We start from the raw sequence: 20,173 nt of genomic DNA, 5'->3' as shown, positions 1-20,173 counted from the left end.
CCTCCCACCACTAGATGTCACCCTGAAACAAAAGTAATAATCTACTGTTGGTATAGAAACACTGAGTTTTTGGCCAGAGGGAAACTACACAATGACTGAATGAAATTCTGACTACCGCAGAATTTAATATTTTCATTATTTAGTTCATGCACTAAGTGGGAATACCATTCAGACTTCTCATGAGAGATGGCCTCCACATGATTTTGGAAACTGCTAACTAATACAAAATACAAAACTCTGAGCAAACTGAGATTAATCAGTAACTGTCACCTATGCATACAGGTAAATGTAAAAGTGACTCAGACATTCATATCTAAATTTCAGTTCATTTTCTTTTTAATTTTTGATGTCACAGGTTTCTACTGCTCTCAAAAAAGTATCCCATTAAAACATAGTGATAATAAGCCTGTTTCTATAGATTTGAGAGTTCCCCTTTAACAGATATTGTTAGCTAAGATGAATATGAGTGCTGGATATTGGGCTGTCATGTGACGGTCACACACGGTAGGATTTGGCTCCTCCTCCACCGCCCTATTTGCTCCAATAAGAGGATAATCACCAAAATCTTTGAAGATGAAGTGGCCCTGGGATAAAACAACACAGACTTCCAGGGTTGTCTGTAATCCCCTCGTGTGATCATTTTCCATGCTAGTGGAAGCAGCCACGGTGACAGTTATTTTACAATGGAAGCAGAACCTCTCCAAAACCATTTGCTTTGTCATCTGTCTTTTGAAGTACTTAAGGGAGTCGCAGTAACAAGACAGTCATTACCACTCAACCATTTTTTTAATGTTTATGTCCTGTGTTTCCCAACCCGGTCCTCAGGGACCCCAGCAGCCCACGTTTTTGCTCTCACCCAGCTTCCAGTAGGGAGCAGAAAAGTGGACTATCTGGCAGGGAGCAAAAACATGGACTGGGAGTACCCAAGGGTCGTGTTGGGAAACACTGCCTTTAAATTTACCTATGGTGATTCTCTGTATAGTCAACATGAATTTGCCACTTCTTATAAGGAATATATTTTTGCAAGGTTTCCAGAGTGCAAATGATCTACAGAATCTGAAATCAGGCATCTTTTCAGGCTTGAAAGATGCTTTTTTTTATGAAGTATTATATTTTCATTTAGGGTAGGCTGATTACATGTCTTCTGGCTGCACCTGCTGGACATTATTTTGTGCTGTCATGAATATGGCAGTAAGTGAGACCTGAATAGATTATCGACCTGACTCACCGTGAGACACCCTCCAGTCACTTCAACAAACAGAAACACGCGGCTCCACACTGGGCCGGATTCATTTTCAGGAATAATGAGGCCTGGACAGAGAATATCAGCACAGTTCAACCTGGAACAAAGATGAGCTGTTTGTGGTTCAGCTTACTGGGGGTGAAATTAAATACAGTGATCTATACCTTAAACAGGCAAAGATGGGGACGTGAAATTGAAATCTGACTCTCACCTGTCCTCCTTCCCAACATGTCCAATTGTCCTCTTGAATTTGGTGTAATTTTGCTGTGGTAACTTTACTAATTTCACCGTGCTTTTAGAAGATTAAGTTAAGTCTTCTTTGTTATTTTCAGATACCTGATCATTCGAAGTACATGTGAAATGTGTGTCAAAAATTCATTTCCCGCTGTACGTTGTAATCATATACAGACACGCACATGCACAAAATATGCAAACAAAATGTCAAGCTAACTGGTGTCTAAGTTACCCATAGCGTACAATTCTGTGTATGATGGACTGGAATCCCATCCAGGCTCAATCACAAATTGTGGTGCCTGGGATAGATTCCAGGTCCCTCCTATTACTGTAACCAAGAGAAGTGCTTCAAAGATGGATGGATGGTTGGTCATTAAATAGAACAACAAACATTTGTTGGAATTGTAAAAAACTGCTCAGTTATAGAGTGAAGTCCCCACAGTGTCCATTTTTCTGCAGGTTTTGCTGATACCGTGAGGGATATCATCTGCAAATTTGTCCCCCCAAATATTTATACCAAGCCTCTATAGGCAGAGCCACTGAGATACACATGCAGACACACGTCAGAGGATGAAAACAGCAGACTAAGCATTTCTGATCAGAAAAAAATATGCTGCAGTCTCATTTTTGCAAAACATGGTGCTTCTGTGGCGTCCCACTCGGTTTCACATGTAATGCTGAAATCACAAAGACGTTAGGAGCAAAAAAAACAAAAGACCAATAAAAAAGTTTCATATGGTTTCTGAAATAGAATGGAAAAATAAGAATAAGGCGCATTCCTGGAATAATTGGCACTCTTCCTGGCAGCTCAGCAATGAAAGATTACTAATCTGATTAGTGGCAGACATCTGCAGTAGCATTGAGTCACAAACTCCCCAGTGTAGGGGGCCATTTAACTGACAAAAGGGAATAAGGACACACTATTATGCTCATTAGCTAAACAGGGTTCTTGTCAGCCTGGGTCATCTGATGCTTGTATTGCAGGTGCTTATCCATTAGAGCAGTGTTTCCCTATCCAGTTCTCATGGGACCTGCAGCAGTCCAGGTTTTTGCTCCTACCGGGAGCTGGGAGGGAGCAAAAATGTGGACTGTCTGTGAGTCCCTGGCTGGGACACACTGCATTAGGGTTTGTGAGCAGCACCAATGCATATTCTCTGTGAAATGCAGTCGGGCTATTTCCACACCCAAAGTCAATTTAAGACTGGATTACTAAGCAAACATATCACTGGACATTAGTCACTGGTAATGAAAATTAATTTTGCTCCATAATTGTATTATACAATGTTTACTGGCGAATGAAACTACCTACAATGTAACAAGTTTATTTAATATTAGTGTTGACCGCTACACTGCAAGAAACTGACCATATACTGTACACCCACTTTGCACTCTGACCCCAGAACTTAATTAACCTTTCTTAATTTTTACATAACTGAAATGAGCTTTTACAATAATATCCCATGGCTGACTTGTAGGTCGTGACCTAATGAAGAACGGGAGTGGAAAATATCCTATTAAGGAAAAATCCTCTGGGATATCAAACCAATTTGGCTTGCCCTCTGTTCCTGAGAAGCAATTAAAATATTAGTTTAAAATGTAACAGTGTTCACACATATTGACATATAAGGAAAATTGCTTTGAATGAAATGGTGAAAAAAAGCACTTCAAGCTTAACTTTTAATAATACCCAAGGCTACAATATCACTTTAAGAACAATTACCAAGCAAACTCTGACTGAATGGTGAAGATGTAAACTTTCTTAAATTTGTGTTATAACTCAAAGCATTGTCACTAGTTGGGAATATATATATATTTTTTTCTTTTATATTATATATATATTATTTTTTTTCTTCAAATGTTTCATGTTCTTATTTGTTGTTTGTTGTTGCCACTGGCTTTTCAAAACCTACAGTACTGCAATGAAAATGAATTGTTTTATGATAAATACTGATACTGATAAAGACTGATAAGAAATCTAGTTTTAATAGAAAACAACTGTTGGATAGAGGCATGTAGTTGATAGTATACAACTATACATAGAGGGGCCATGGATGTGGACTTAATAGATAGGATAGTTGCTACGAACACGAGTTCTACTGATAACATTGTGACTAGGAACATGAACTCAGCTAATAGCATAGTGGCTAGAAACATGAATTCATCTGGCAGCATAGTGGATTCGACAGATAGCGTAGGCTCAACAGAAACATTGTGGCTTAAAATGTATTTCTCCTGTTGAGAAAATTGCAAGTAGTTTGGTATAATCTGCAGAAGCAATACCAAATTACAATGTTAATGCGTCTTTATGCCACTGAAGAACGTGTCACCTCTAGAATCCTTTTGGAACCATTCAATCTACAGATGGGATTGCGATCATATCTCCCCTAACTGAAATGATTTTAGTTGCATGTGAAATCTGCAGAGAGTGCAGCAGCTTTTCAGGTCCTGGACATTTGCAGCAGAACATGTACAGAGCAGCTTAAATCAGACATCTGCAAGGCCTCTCTCTGACTCAAGCCATTACATAAGACTTCCAACGAAATTTGTGCATCATCGTCAAAGTACACTGCACTCTTCCAGGCCTATTGTGATGCCACATATTTTATCTAAGTCCAAAAAAGCACTCAATGGAGCCAACCGGCTAAAGGAATTCACCTGTGAAAAAAATAGCATAAATGGCACCATACCAAAGACTGTCTGCGAAGTCTTGACCCATTCATAGAATGTTTTTTTCTTTTTTATTCTATGCATCCTTTTACGTTCGAACACACAGCACATCCTGCGTTTCTGTTGAGCAGTGACACGCCATACGACCAATCAGCAAAGTGATTCCTTAACGGCATCACTCCCAAAGTATGAGTTACACCTTAGTGGATTGCCCACTTAAGTTATAAAGCTCTTTACAAACCACATTAAAGCAGCAGAAAGCATTTTTTGAAGAAAAGGGAAAAAAAGCCTTTTACCGATTTTTTTCAGGTACTGCATTTTCTGTTTTAACAATGCAATAACAAATGTTCCTAATGGTTATTCATGAATAATTAATTCCAGTAATTTACTTCTACTGTATTTTAACCTTTTTGGTTTCTCTTGTAGCTTACAATAGTGCAGGATGTCCTCACATTTTCTGTAATTGCTATTTTTTATAATCTTTGATCGGTTTACAACGAATGATCCAATTCTCGGCATGCAAAGCTTTCGGGTGCTTTTATGGATTTTGAACAAACCTGCCTATTTGCATTAGAGTGAATGGGATTTTAACAGCTGCAAAGGTATAAAATTATACAAAAACATAAATTTTTTTAAAAAGTTATAAACTTGGATCTCATTTGGACAAGTATACCAGTTTTATTCAGTTACAACAGGTCAGTTACATCTTTAAGAATTTACATGTTGTATAATGGGAGATCCCTAATATCTCTCTCATACACACAACTGTTTGCATTTATATCTTTGTGGGGACCATCTATTAATTTCTATAGGCAAAACTCAAAAATGACAACATTAACCCCTACCCAACCTTAACCATATGTAACCAAACAAAGTACAAAACTTTTGGTATTTTTAGTTTTTTGATTGCAGTCACATATTTTCATAAAATTGATGTTATCCAAATGAGGACCTGAAAAATATCCCCAAAAGTGAGGAAATTTCCGGTTTTACCACATTTTGGGGACATTTTGGTCCCCAAATGTAATTTATGCAAACCCCCCTCTCATGACAGCTCCCCCCCCACAACATGACAACCCTAACCCCTACCCAGCCTTAACCTTCACCAAAAGTAACCAAACAAAATATGACACTTTTGGCATTTTTACTTTTTTGATTGCATTCACAGTTCTTTGCGGGGACCTGAAAAATAGTCTCCACAATGTCAAAAGACATTTGGTCCCCACAATGTAATATAAACCTAGTCTACTCACACACACACACACACACGCGTTACAAGCTCTAGCCTCAATGGAACATTTATAAATATCATTTGTCTCTTAGATTAGAATGAACACTTTCTATGGCTGTTTTTGAATTATTAGGAACTCTTAGAAACTAACCGTTCCCTGTGACTATTTGTGAATCCAGTAGTCACATTGTCATTTCCCAGAAACTCCTACATACATCAGAATTCTTAAAATGATGTAAGTGCTATTGTGTGCCAGTTATCACTGGTATCACTGGTAATTCGTCATTCTCATAGATTATTCAAATCTGGTGCTGATAATCAGACAATTAAATGAGGCTCCATATTTTTGTTTAAGAATTCTCAAAAGCTACCATCAATAATTATTAATTAACTCATAAACCCTATAAGTGACCAGTACAACAGATAGCCACACTAAAACTCTTTAAACTATTCAATAAATGTGCTTAAGAGTTAGAAAAATGAATATAAAGAAAAATATTTTATTACGAACTCCTGAAGTCTAGCTGGCCATTATTTGGTCCAACACTCTGGCCACTTAACAATAATTGGACCCACACTTTTGATAGTAGAGTGGTAGAATAGAATCACATCTTGCACTTACAGGCATAAATATTAAAACAACAGAGGGCTCTTTCGGTTGCAAAGCCAAAAAAAAAAAACTTTTCTGAATTTTGGCCAGAAGATAAATTGTTCTCAATAATTCAACGTGCCCATTGGACCAGACAAGCCCAATCAACTGAAACAATTCTAGTACTTCCTTTCCTGGCTTGTTTTGTCTTGACAGGTATAAATAATTCACAATGTCAGGATATTGCCTGATGATAGGAAGAGAATCACTTACTAGACCTGGTATTATTTAGGATCGTTATGCCACTTCTGTGGGGAATTTGATCCTATTTACAATATTACTGGAAGATGTCTGCAGCCCTGAATAATCTGTATCATTAAATCATCTGTTTCTATTCTTTCCTTCCTGGCTATACACTGTGTTTTTCCTGCCAGACTTTAATAACGTTGTATGTTGTTCTATACATAGCCAGTTACTGAAGCAGTATCATAAATGCATTGTGTTAGAAAAATATTCAAAACTTCTTTTGCCATGCTAAAACATGGCTACGCTTCACCTCTGCAGGAAATCGTATTCAGATTGACAATAAGGTACTATTGATATTTTTTTGCGCAGTTCTTGTTGCTGATGCAGTAGTATATTTGTTGAGTAATGGTAAAGCATACGCAGCTGACGGCAGTGCCGCTGTTTGTGACACATAGGCAGTAAAGCATGCGCAGCTGACGGCAGTGCCGCTGTTTGTGACACATAGGCAGTAAAGCATGCGCAGCTGAAGGCAGTGCCGCTGTTTTTGACACATAGGCAGTAAAGCATGCGCAGCTGACGGCAGTGCCGCTGTTTGTGACACGTAGGCAGTAAAGCATGCGCAGCTGACGGCAGTGCCGCTGTTTGTGACACGTAGGCAGTAAAGCATGCGCAGCTGACGGCAGTGCCGCTGTTTGTGACACATAGGCAGTAAAGCATGCGCAGCTGACGGCAGTGCCGCTGTTTGTGACACGTGGACAGTAAAGCATGCGCAGCTGACGGCAGTGCCGCTGTTTGTGACACGTGGACAGTAAAGCATGCACAGCTGACGGCAGTGCAGCTGACGGCAGTGCCGCTGTTTGTGACACGTAGGCAGTAAAGCATGCGCAGCTGACGGCAGTGCAGCTGACGGCAGTACAGTACGTGCCGCTGTTTGTGACACGTAGGCAGTATGTGGGCTGTGCTGCCCTGCAGTTTAGGACTCTGTGTCCATGCCCAGTGTCGTGATCCTGATTTGTACTTCGCTATGAACAAAGTTCTTTGCTAAATAAATGAATGTAATAAAATTTTACTTAAACAAACAAAAAAAGTAGTTATATACAGAGCTATAGCAGTGAACCTGGTCAGCTTAGATGTTCTTACCAATATGAAATTGCACATATATTTGCAAAAAAAAAACAAACTGACCGATTTCTCCATGTCCCACTGTCTGTTCAGGCTGAAACAGTCGGCAGCTTTGCTGTTTATAAAAGAATATTGAATTCCAACAAAATACATAAAAAATAACTAGCATATATTAACTAAAGCAAAAAATAAAAACGCCTTCTCAGTCTAAAGAAAACCCACACTTTTACAAAAAAGATCTCAAACAGAGCACACAAAAAGTTGCTTAAAAATAGTGAGAAATTTTTCAAAATTCTATTCAAAGTATGTTTCCCCCGCTAGGAGTTCACCTCCCCGCTGCCGTTCCATTATGTGCGGGATAAGATTGCATTCCGGACTCTGGGCTCTACGGAAGCTGTCAGAGGACATCTTTCAGCTTCATCTTTAAGCCTCATTACCTGTCTCTCAGCATTCTCTGTAGATTTATAAATTATGTTTACACTTTACTGGTACCTACCTTTGACTAGGATTCCCATTCCTCCCTGAGGATCTCCATCTTCCGTCTTCCCAAACAAACATCTCTGACCGCTGCCTTGTCACGCAGTCTGTGCCTGTGTTGGATCCTTTCCTCACATGTCCTACTTCTGGCTCCAGCCTCTAAGCCCTTCAGTCATCACCGATTGGCTGCTCACAGCTAAGCCGTAATGAAATGCCCAGCAGTCATCTAAGAATGTGTACCTGATAGCTATTAGTATTAAAGTATAATACCGTAAAACTGCAAATGTGGGGCGAAGTGGCTGTGTGAGGCCCAGGCAGCAGAACGATAAGGTATTTATTAACGAAAGCTAAAATAAATCTGCTTCTGGCTCTTTAAGCACTATAAATTGAACAATTACAGAACAGGAGCTCAAATTAATTCCGAACATGAATGGAAAAATCTTCCGCATCCTGTTGTTAAAAACATAAGCTCACCCAGAGGAGGCTTTTCTCTCCGTAAGAATTTCAGGTTAATTTTAGTTCTTACCAGCCTCCCTAACTAGGACCAGCTCAATGTTATTGATTATGTATGTGGGTCGGATTAGTCATGATTTCTAAAAACTTTTGCAAAACAAGCGCTCTGACTGGTAATCCTAACATAGCTAGCAAATATAATTACATAGCAAATAGTAATCACATCACTTTAAAATGAAAATACATGTTGTAAACACAATCACTGGGTAAATCTGTGTACTCCAAAGCGCCCTCCAAGTCATACTATCACATCCTCGCCTTTCTTACCTTCTAGGCACAAGATGACCTATCAGATGCCAGCAGTGACCCCCACCAAAAAACATAGATATTTCTGCTTGGTGAGCAGAAAAAAAAACAATCTAGGTTATGACCATAATCAGTGTGAATAGTGAGTAATGTTATTGGTGACCAGTGGTGGGAGAGCGAGTTAATTTACATGAATGCATTAGGGCATCCTTATGTGACGCAGTAGATGAGTTTAAGAAGATGAGTATATATATACAAGCACATAAAACCGGTCACCACTGAAAGTGAGCATGTACGTGGATGTCAGTAACTTATTAATAAATCAGTTTGGATGACAATGCACTTTTCAACACTTCAGTTAAATTGAAGAAACTCATAAGGATATGAAAGCAGAACATGCTGCTTTGGGCATGAGATTATAACCAGCCAGCTATGTTATTGTCGGCTATTAAAAACCAATAGCTTTGTTGTTTGGAGCGTCACGGTTCACTCCGTGGAGCGTCATGGTTCACTCCGTGGAGCATTATAAACATCACTGCGTCAGGTTAATCACCAATCATTGCAAACTATTTATAATCATGTCGCCGTGTCTGAATATGGCCAGAAGGTAGTAATGATAGTTTTCTGTTTTATGTTTCCTGCCTCAGACACCCAGGTAATTGTGCACGTTGGTTAGCTTAGATGTTATTTATTACGAATTATTATTTCTGGTATCAGGTAGGCAGATACCCGTTTATGCTCAATGTGCTTAATTCCACTGTAGCCCCCTTGGGTCCGACGGCATTCTGACTGATAGACAGGTGGGCATGTGGTCGGAGCCCGGACAGCAGACACCTTTCAGGACTGGTGCTTTGGACAGCTGGCCAGCACGCAGCCATAGGCAGCCATGCCTACAGCGATATAATTAGGTCCCAGGATCACGGCTCCCTTTAAAATAGCCTCCCTGACTGTGAAAGGAAACTCTGAAAATGACGGCTGTAGTGTGATTGCTGGTGCAAGCTATTGGTTACTTCTCTTTCTCAATATATCTATCTATCTATCTATCTATCTATCTATCTATCTATCCCTTTTCTCTTTTTCTTTTTGTTTTCCCCCCGCCTTTCCTTTTCTCTTTCCAGACGCCTCCTGCCATTCACAGCACCCTTATTTTTAGAGGTACCTGCTGGCAGTTGTATCCCACAATGCCACAGTAACAAGTTTCCCCTTTTCTCCTGACTTCAGCTGGCCAATTGTTTAGTAAATAGAGCCTCACTAGAGTGTATGCTTGTGCTTTTATTTAGCTCGACCCTGCCACATCAGTCACATATTTACAGATTGCTGACACACTCTTCTGTATCCTATTTTATATGGAAACAAGTTGGATAATTTCTGCTTTTGCAAATCAATCCATCCATCCATTCATCCATTTTCTGTAACCGCTTATCTTATTTACTCCTGGGGGGTCCAGAGCATATCCCGGAGGCTACGGGTCCAGTGCAGGGAATAATTCAGGGTGGGGTGCCAACCCATCGCAGGGCACACACACCCGTGATTCACACGTACAGGTAGTTTTTGCATAACATAATTAAATTTTGATTTTGAAAAATTAGATCTTTCTGGAGTTCTGAAAGTTCCTGCACGACGGATAAGCTCTCATTTGCCTATGTGCCATTTCTGGAACTGCACCACAAAGTATTTCTAAACAAGACTTCATCTGACTCCCTCAAAATGGCTGGGAGCAGACACAGCCACTCGAAAAAAGCAACGGTAGTCGCTTTCCCCGTAAAGCCACTGAGTTCCCGCTTAAATGAAAGCGACACGGCGCTGGGCTTCTCCGGGCTTCTGCCACAGCGGAATAGGCAGTGCTCCCACCATTTCCTGCTAAAACTGGACTGGGAAGTATCTGGGGGAAAAGGACACCAACAAAAATGAAACAGTGGCCTAGGAATAGACAGCCGTCTCGTTTGAGAACAGGGCTGTATTAGTAGCAGCTAGTTGCATGTTAATGTGGGCTCTGTCTGCAGTGCAATGCAGTCCTGCTGTCTGACAGAAACTGTAAAAGCGGCTTCCACGAGGGCACGGGCTATCGCTGCCTCGTTATGTGACACGGCTGAACGACAGCCAACAGGAGGCAGCTGAGAGGCGCGCACATCGCTAAACATCGCTAAACATCGCTAAACATCGCTAAGGGCCCTAGACGCTTCCTGATTATTTGTTCTAAATATCCCTCGCAGGCTATTTAATTCTGAAGCAAATTTTGATATGGCTGTTTCTTCAAGAGGCATTACATCCTGTGTGTCCTCTTAGCCATCATGCTGTGTTCCTGTTCATTTTTGTGAGCATGATTCAGGTCTATTTAATTGCCTCCTTTACTTATTGCTTGAATAACAAGAACAATTCGTATACCTGTATGTAATAATACTTTTAGACTGCTGCACTCTAACCTCTGGTAGCCCAGCACAGTTTAGATTTACAGACTGAGCAAATTAAGCATCCTGGAAACTGTAAGTGACGCTGTATGTCATTTCACTGTGCACATCCGGATGTCCTGCTGTGCTTAGTTGAGTCCTACACTAAGCAAAACTTGAGGGTATCTCATACTCACATCATTATTGCATTGGAACAACAATGATTGTTTTGTCCTACACAATGAATAACTTGTACACATGGATTTTACTAAAACAGCCATCGCATTCAGCTTGGGAAGAGAGCAATTATTTCAGCTATTTAGCCAATGATTTCCCTCAAAGCAGATTATAGGTTTGACCTGTTTATTACTGCTGTATATGACACAGGCCTGGCTTCTGGTTAAGAGGTAACAGCAAATCCCATCTTAGGGCATGAATCTTTCAGTAACCTTGAAATGACTGCTGCTGCTCTCTGGCTTTCTCTCCTCTAATGCATTACTTTCCAGTGCTTTTTTGTATAATTTTAAGATTAATTATATAGCTTCTCTGTAAACATACACCTATTTATGCATCTGTCTTCCATAACCACTCATCTGATACGTGGTGAGTCTACACCTGGAAACAGAGAGCATGAGGCGGTATATCAGGCCACCATGATACACAGGCACACGGTCTGGGCAGCTCAGAGGTGCCAGTTTACCTACCTGTGTATTTGTAGAGCAGAGGAGGGAACCCAAGTCCCCACTGGACAGCAGTATGTGCCTGGGGAGAACATGCCAGCTGCGCACCTAACGCACTGGAGGTCTGGGCTGCGGAGCCAGGCTGTCACCTGCGGAGCCACCATGCTACACTACAGGCCGAATTTTACACATAATTTCTGTTGGGAAAATTGTGATAGTGCACTTGTGATAGGTCACTAGTTCAGATCCCCAGAGTGATGTTGCTTCAGGTACTGTCTGACCATGTGAGTTGTACATCACTTTGGAGGAAAGCATCTACTTAAATGCATTGTGCAGCCATATTTGCATATAAGTGCAAAGTGCAATACAGGACAAACAACAGGGCAATACAGGACATACAGCAGTGCAATACAGGAGAGACAGCAGTGCAATGCAGGATAGACAGCAGTGAAATACAGGACAAACAGCAGTGCAAACAGGAGAGACAGCAGTGCAATACAGGACAAACAGCAGTGCAATACAGGACAAACAACAGGGCAATACAGGACATACAGCAGTGCAATACAGGAGAGACAGCAGTGCAATGCAGGATAGACAGCAGTGAAATACAGGACAAACAGCAGTGCAAACAGGAGAGACAGCAGTGCAATACAGGACAAACAGCAGTGCAATACAGGACAAACAACAGGGCAATACAGGACATACAGCAGTGAAATACAGGACAAACAGCAGTGCAATGCAGGACAAACAGCAGTGAAATACAGGACAAACAGCAGTGAAATACAGGACAAACAGCAGTGCAATACAGGAAAGACACAACTGAAATACAGGACAAACAGCGGGGAAATACAGGACAGACAGCAGTGCAATGAGACAACACCATGCAAAACAAAAGACAGTACAATATACAAAGCGAAACAATAAACATGCAATAAATATGTGGCGTATCAGGGGAAGGATGTGCAAATAGCAACAGAGGTAGTTAAGAATGCTCCACAATACCAGTGAGAAATTCATTCACATGGCCATTAAAAAGACATTTTAGCGGGCTCTCAGGTCTGCACTGACTGTGCACGCTGGGTTTTGTTCCACATGATAGCTTGATGTATCTGGACATTCCTAAGTTCTCTGTAACTGAAAGCAAACAAGTTCATACTGAAATTCTTCATTCTTCAGAGAGTTGCCCCATTAACTAAATCATTACTCTTCATTAAGATTAATTGTGTGTTTACAGGACACTGTAATTTTATAATGCCTGTTATACTTTCTTAAAAGTCCTCCATCTATTTACTGTTATTATACAAAATTAGGAATGTTACAATGGGCAGTAAATTAGTACTTCAGAGCAGCTTAGTGTAGCCTAATAAATATATGTAAAAAAATCTAGATAAAAAGGTAAGCTGTAGTAAACTGTTTTTACTTACTCTTGCAGCTGTCCTCCTGGGATATGTGCAGCTCCTTACTCCTTACTCATTACACTGTAACTTTGTTCCTTAGTACACTCCCAGGACTGAGGATTGGAGAAGAATTATTTGAACAATTGAAAGGTGTATGGTCATGCCCGTGAGCACAAGGTCATGCAGAGACCGCTCCTCAGGTTTCGTCACGTAAGCTTTGTTAGAAGTCATTAGTTATCAGCAAATGGTTGTGCTGTGGACTCCCAAGGTGAACGAGACCAGGCTGTGGGTGAGTGTAATGATCATTACTCAGGGTCATGGGAAGAGGAGTTTCTGTCGGAAGAGAAATGGTCAAGAAATAGAGCTAATGAGCGACATTGACTTGATCAATGTCCAGACACCCAGCTCTCTGTAATTGCTTAACATGCCAAATGACTGAGACAGAAGTGAATGTGGTAATTTAGTAGGGCAACTTAGTCTCATTAAAGTGGTCCACCTTCATAGGTCCACATTAGTAAAGATGTGGCACACAGGACACTTTTATGGAAAGGTTGTGCATTAAGCTAGTTTTACTGTCATATTTGGCTTGTTTAAGATGCTATGTTATGCTTTAAATGATGTATAGTTACAGTAAAAGATGGGAGTGGCTATTTGATGGATCTTTCGCCACAGCGGAATGAATTAAAACAGTCACACCATGTCCAAAAAGTGCGGAGACATTACAGCACTGCAGACCTGGGAACCTTTAATCTTATGTGATTGCCGAGCCCATAAGGATACACTATTTGGAAAAGGATGATTAATGAAGATGTAACAAAAGAGAAACAATCAATTTTCGGATTGTCTTTAAGGTTTTAATTTGTGTGAGGATATGCTGTCACGGTGCAGGGAGCACATTGGCATTGCTAATGAAATCTCTGTTGCCAAACATATGGGACTAAGGAGATTCCCTAACAAACCCTGTATTGATTGGCAGCTATAAATGCAGCATTGATAGAGTGTCATTACCCACAAAAGCAGGACTGAGGCCAAATCTTCACATGATTAATTGCCATCGAAAGAAAATAGGTAAACTGCTTACAAGCCATAATAGTCACTTCCTCTGTTTTATAATAGTTTATGCTCTTTTACAATGACTCTGCTCAGTTTTAAAGTTATTTGTTGCAAGTATATGGATTGACTGGGATGAATTTAAAACACTCTTTCACTTGTCCGCCCGAAATATCCCATGGGGCCAATTCAGATATAAAGTTTATTTTTCTGTTTAGCAACAAAACAGCCAGCTGCCTGCTGGATAGAATATGGAAACACATGTGTCAACAGAGTTGAAATGGTCAGGAAATTAAGCAGATGGTAGCAGTATTTTTTTCTGCATGAGGACATTTGCCTCTTTTCTGCATTACAGGTATCAACCCAACATTTAAAAATGGCAAGGAAGAACTTCTTCATGTATTTTAGAGTGATGCTAATGAGTGTCTTTCTCCATGAATGCACATAAAACCATTTCACAGGAGTAGATTTTCCTGTAACATACTATGACAGAATAACTACAACCAGGTCCATTGTGTTTGCAATGAATATTCTCGTTTCATTCCATGTATGAAAATAAATTGTCAGTAGCATCTGCTCTCATTCATCTCCTTACTTTTCAAGATTTTATCACAGAATATTATTGGCAAACATAAAGCCACTCTAGTCAGTATGATGTATTAATAATGTAGAGGCTATTTTTAATGCACTATTTCTTATGCTTCATTCAAACTGCTCTAAGTGTTTGGGAAAGCTTAGAGAAAAATTCTTTATGGGGATAAAAGCTAAAGTTTTCTTTCCACTTTTACGAAGTCTTCATCTCAGTGAAGACAACAGAAATTCTTTATAAAATTTGAAATGGAGCACTTTTTCACTTCTGCAGATACAGCAGGATCAGATTCATCAACTGGCTTGAATCTCTTGAAAACTGAAGACCCACAAACAAAACTACCGGTATGCTTTGTAGTTCTGAAACTTGTCAGCGACAGGCTTTTCCAAGAAAATGTTTGTCCCAGTAGACACAAGAAAATTTAACAAAGGCCTTGCTGAGAAGATCCACCGGCGAAGGTAGAACATGCATTTGGATGACCTGCACAAAGTGGACTTTCCATATGCTTTGGGCTTATTTTAGTCAGTGACCTTGAACTCAGCACCAGAGAAGAGCAGAGGGTAGCTGTACGTTCACTTTCCCTGGAGAGGCAAGGAGAGCGGGAGGGTATGAGGACCCTAACCCTAACCCTAACCCTAACCCTAACCCTGTAAGGAGGCTTACAGAATGAGAACTTATAAAATTCCACTTTGGCAAAATTTACTCTCCATATAATCTTCCTTGTGTGAGCATGACTGATGGCAGCTGTTTTGAGAGGGTGACGTCTTGGCAGGATTCATTCCTGAAAAATTAGTTTTTTTGACTTTCTTCAGGAATCAGGAATCTATTTCCGTGTTCAATGCATGATGAAATCTTTGTGAAAATCTGCATGAAGGGCAGCAGGATTATTGCATGTCGGCACTTTTATGCAGTGTTCAGAAGTTACTATTGAAGTACAAATCACAAACAAATATAGTAACTACTTGAGATAAAAGATGCATCACGATCCATGGATGAACGAATATGAGATCAGTGAAATGAAAGAGATTAGTTGTCATACCACAGCACACAGCAAAACACATCCTATGCATTTAACCCACATGTGACATCATGACATGGGATGGCAGGTAATTCAGCATCCAGGGAGCAGTAACTCACTCAGAGTACCTCCAGGGCATTTTACTGGTAGGGGACTCAAAGCAGCAGTCTTTCAAATACTGTAGGAGTGCACACCTCAAACCATTAGGCCACCACTAGTACATAACTACACCTTAGTTTGCAGCTAATTAATACGTAAGTAAGAGGATAACACTGTATTAAGGTGTTACTGAAAATATGAACATATGTTAAAAATTAAGCTGCCTTCCTCACCAGATTTTTCGGTGAGCAGTAATAAACAACCTCACTCTTGTGATTTTGCAACAATGCATTTTTACTAAAAACTAAAAACCCTCTCACCAGCCACCTCCTCCAGCTGCACTGGGGGATTCCAGTCGAGAGATATCATCTCTCCAGCGTGTCCTGGGTCTGCCCCGGGGCCTCCTCTTGGTTGGACATGCCTAACACACCTCCCCAGGGAGCCGTCCAGGAAGCATCGTAGATAGATGCCTGAACCACCTCAACTGGCTCCTTTCGATGCGGAGGAGCAGTGGCTCAACTCTGAGCCCCTCCTGAATGTCCGAGCTCCTCACTCAAGGCTGAAAAAAAAAAAAAAGGCTGAACCCAAGCACTCTGCGAAGGAAACTCATTTCTGCCGCTTGAATCCGCAATCTCATTCTTTTAGTCACTAGTGAAAGTTTGTGACCATAAGTGAGGGTAGGAACATAGATCGACCGGTAAATCAGAAGCTTTGCCTTCCAGCTCAGCTCTCTCTTTACCACGACAGAATAGTACAGCACTCGTCTCCCGCTCCCTTCTTCCCTCACTCAGGACCCCGAGTGCTTGGTGCAGCAACTCATCCCCCACCAGGAGAGGGCGATCCACCTTTCTCTGGTGGAGAACCATGGCCTCAGACTTGGAGGTGCTGATCCTCATCCCGGCCACCTGACACTCAGCTGCACACGGCCCCAGTGCCTGCTGCAGGTCACAGCCCGACGACGCCCTCAGGACCACGTCATCTGCAAAGACGTGATCCTGAGGCCCTTGAACCAGACCCTTTGTATAAAATGCTTAATAACCTTTATAACACTTGCTACATAATAAATTAGTATTAAACAGCTTGCAAGCTGTTTCAAAGCATTCAAATCATTTACAAACATCACACTAGTAGTGATCAACACTGTAAAAACATTTCTTCTGTTATTGCAATAGGGGTGCTATTTAAGAATTTTTGCTACAAGCCAACTGGGCTAATCCTGTAAAAAATGCAGGCCAGTGTTCAGTTATCTACAAACTCTCTTTTGTATTGTTATTTGCAGGTGGAGTGGAAGCCCTGAGGCCAATCGAATGGTTGCTGGTTCAAATGGTTGCTGGAGTGGACCTACTCGGTCGGGCCCTTGAGCGAGGCCCTTAACCTGCAATTGCTTTCTCCTGGGTATGATGTTACTCTACATCCGGCCCTGCAAGTAGATCCTTCAATTTAGAGGGAAAATGTGGGGGTTGGTGGCAGGACTGGCACTGCAGCCACTGGAAAAAACCATCTGGGGTAGTGTGATGGGGGTGTCACTGGCTGCACTCAGGTTCTCATCCCTGAGGTGGTGTGGGGGGTGCAGCAACGTGCTGTAATCAGAGCATGCTCTTTACCTCTCTCTCTTTGTCTAAATCACTAGTTAAATATTACAAGGACCAGAATGTTTTAAAAGAGAGTTGAAATTTAACAATAATGCCTAAATGATTCTGTGACACTGCACCGATGTGTTCTGTCACAGTGCTGCCGTTTTCTAAACTGAAAGGACATAATACAAACGTTTTTTGGAGAGAATCTGCAGACTAAGAAGTCATACAAGCAAATCATACAAGCTACATGCACGTATGCATTGTATACGCATTATAAGATAAGGAAACAGTGTTTCCCATTCATTCAAACGAGCAGGTAATCATAAAAAATCCACATATTTGAAAGACTTTCTTCAATGGTCTTTGTATATTGTAATCCTGTGCTTCTTATACAGTTTTCTTTCACATGAACAGAACCAGGATTCTTATGGAGGACACTGAAGCACAAATGCCTTTTTCAATAGCATAACAGCGGTACCCTGTCTGGTAATTCATCCTCTGACCTATTCAGGTACCGTCTCTTAGCCTCTGTGCTTTGTGCTTTGCACACTGCACACTGCATACTGTATGTTGCTAGGACAGTTGCTATGTGAATATTGTTATATAAACATACTTCTGGCTATTCAGGTCAGCAAGCTCTTTGAATGTAGCTATATGAAATATGCAGTAGCAGATAATTAAAACAATAAATAAATAAGGAGGTTCCTGTGTATGATATTACCAGCTGAAAATGACACCCAGCCATCAAGCATTTCAGCTTTCTTTAGCAGGTTTACGCAGAATTTTTCTGTGCCTGGATCAGAGGCGGACTTAACCACACTCCCCCCATTCCATTTGTGCTGGAATTTAATTAAATCCCACAAACTCAAGTCGCCACAGTCGACCTAGAACACGGTGCTAAGAGGAGGCGGTGTTCATCCGTTGGCACCTCCCGCCTGCACACTCGGCAGGTCCGCTGAGCTTTACTCGCCGGTGAAAGGCTGATGCCTTTTATATCATTATACAGGGAGAATGATCCAACGCAGGTCCAATTTAGTGGGCAACAGCATTTTAAACTTTAGACGGGAAAAATACTAAAGTGCCTGCCTGTAAAATTTAATTGAATCATATGAAATAATAATTTAAAAAATTCTGTAAGAAACTATGGGAGGCACAATGCAAAATTAACATTTCAATGGGCCTGGTGCACATTAGTTAAAGTCAGCTACAATTCCATTGATCCCCATTGCTTTCTGAGTAAAAAGCAATAAAAAGGGATCTAGTTAGAGGTAGAAGCAAGAATGGTTTGTTAATAAATCACCACTTAAAATGATTATAATCACCACTTATAACAACCAAAATGAAGAAGAGACAATGTTAATGAGGAAAATATGTGGAATTCAATGGGATGTAAGCTATGGCACAATTGGCATGAAGCTTAATTGTAAATAAAATGTCAAGTGTCATCAATGACAATAATGTAAACAGACAACTGGACAGAGCTGGAAAAATGGTGACCAGCCAGCAAGTCCCTGTGTGAAAGCCTTTTTTGGCTGACTGCATTATTAACTTAATATTTTGGTTCACCGTTTGACCGCGACCAGCCCCAGACAGGATTAAAACAACAAATGTCGTCTCACGGGCTGTCACGCACGCTTAACGAGTCGCAGGGTAATCATTTTTTGGTACATAAGCTCACCTGGGTAATTTGGCGTCAATGTTCTGAGCAACGAAAAAAAGTCAGAAAGCACCCTAAGAAGCTGTAGGGCATCCGCATGCATTATATAATAATACTGTATATTATACTGCGTTCTGTGGTCCCCAAAAAACTACAAAGCAGATGGTACATTATGCAATACATTTTGTAATTGCCTTTTTTCTTTTGACATCAAAGCAAAGTGCCCTTCAGTTCTCTGTGTTGAGGTGAAAACTGAATAAATCCATTAGCATGCATTGATCTGATGACTCACTGTACTTTATATTTAAATTTGAGTTGGCTGTACTTTCACAGATAGTCTTACAGGGCTGGGTTTGTCACTGTGCATGAATCTGGACTGAACTCAGAGCTAAGACCGAGCGACTTAATGATCAAAAGATGCTATTGGTTTTGTTGTTTTGGGCCTGAAAGAAAAAATGCAAACTTACGGATAAACTTGGATGGAGCTGCTTAACAGTGAGTATTGTCATGGTCTTGTATCTCCTGGGTTAGGGTTTTGGCCCTGGCCTCGCAGGGCGTAGCTAGATATTCTTTACCATTCTGTGACTCTGCACTGCATCATTAGCTATAGATGAACATTTCCCGGTATTTGAAGCTGTAATAAGACAATATTGATTGAAATGCATTCATTGAGCCATGTTCCTTGTCCAGCATGTGTTGTGTTTTCCTTGTGAGCTGCGAAGTGAGGATATATTAAAAATCTCCATGTGACTTTATGTAAATGAATCTGAAGTGAGACACAGAAAGGTGTTGTTAGTCTGTCAGGCCTGTGTTTTCCTCTGCTCTCTCGTCATATTTCCTCACCCGAGGGGCCTGTTCTAGCTTGGAAACATCCTTCTTTCAGGCGATGCCCGGCATAACGCATTGCACTGTCCCGAACAGGACATTTGTCAAAGGAGAGAGAGGGTACGGCAGCAGAATGACAGGAAAGCAAATGTTCACTCATCAGCTGGAAGTTTCCAGTCCAAAGCGTTTAAATCTGTCAGCTGTGCAAAAATACCCCAAAGCCTCCATCTACTTTTTCTTTTAAACCTGTGAGTGTGAAGTGTGAAGATGGGCCTGCGTGTGAAGTGTGAAGATGGGCCTGCGTGTGTTTTCACGGACACCTGCTC

At 40.9% G+C, this 20,173-nt stretch overlaps 1 long non-coding RNA gene across 1 annotated transcript in view; it reads left to right on the top strand.

The window, feature by feature from the left end:
- LOC140578734 (uncharacterized) overlaps positions 1–18,425 on the top strand; it is a 36,352-nt gene extending 17,927 nt beyond the window's left edge. Inside the window, exons 4-5 of the long non-coding RNA XR_011983011.1 lie at positions 16,580–16,670; positions 17,068–18,425. This is a non-coding gene — a long non-coding RNA (uncharacterized lncRNA). The remainder of the gene's footprint in view (positions 1–16,579; positions 16,671–17,067) is intronic.
- Positions 18,426–20,173: the final 1,748 nt, after the last annotated feature.

This window comes from Paramormyrops kingsleyae, chromosome 16 (genome assembly GCF_048594095.1).
Source record: "Paramormyrops kingsleyae isolate MSU_618 chromosome 16, PKINGS_0.4, whole genome shotgun sequence".
In the NCBI taxonomy this organism is placed as follows: Eukaryota; Metazoa; Chordata; class Actinopteri; order Osteoglossiformes; family Mormyridae; genus Paramormyrops; species Paramormyrops kingsleyae.
Note: the sequence above shows the minus strand (reverse complement) of the source record. Positions and strands in the feature narration are given on the sequence as shown.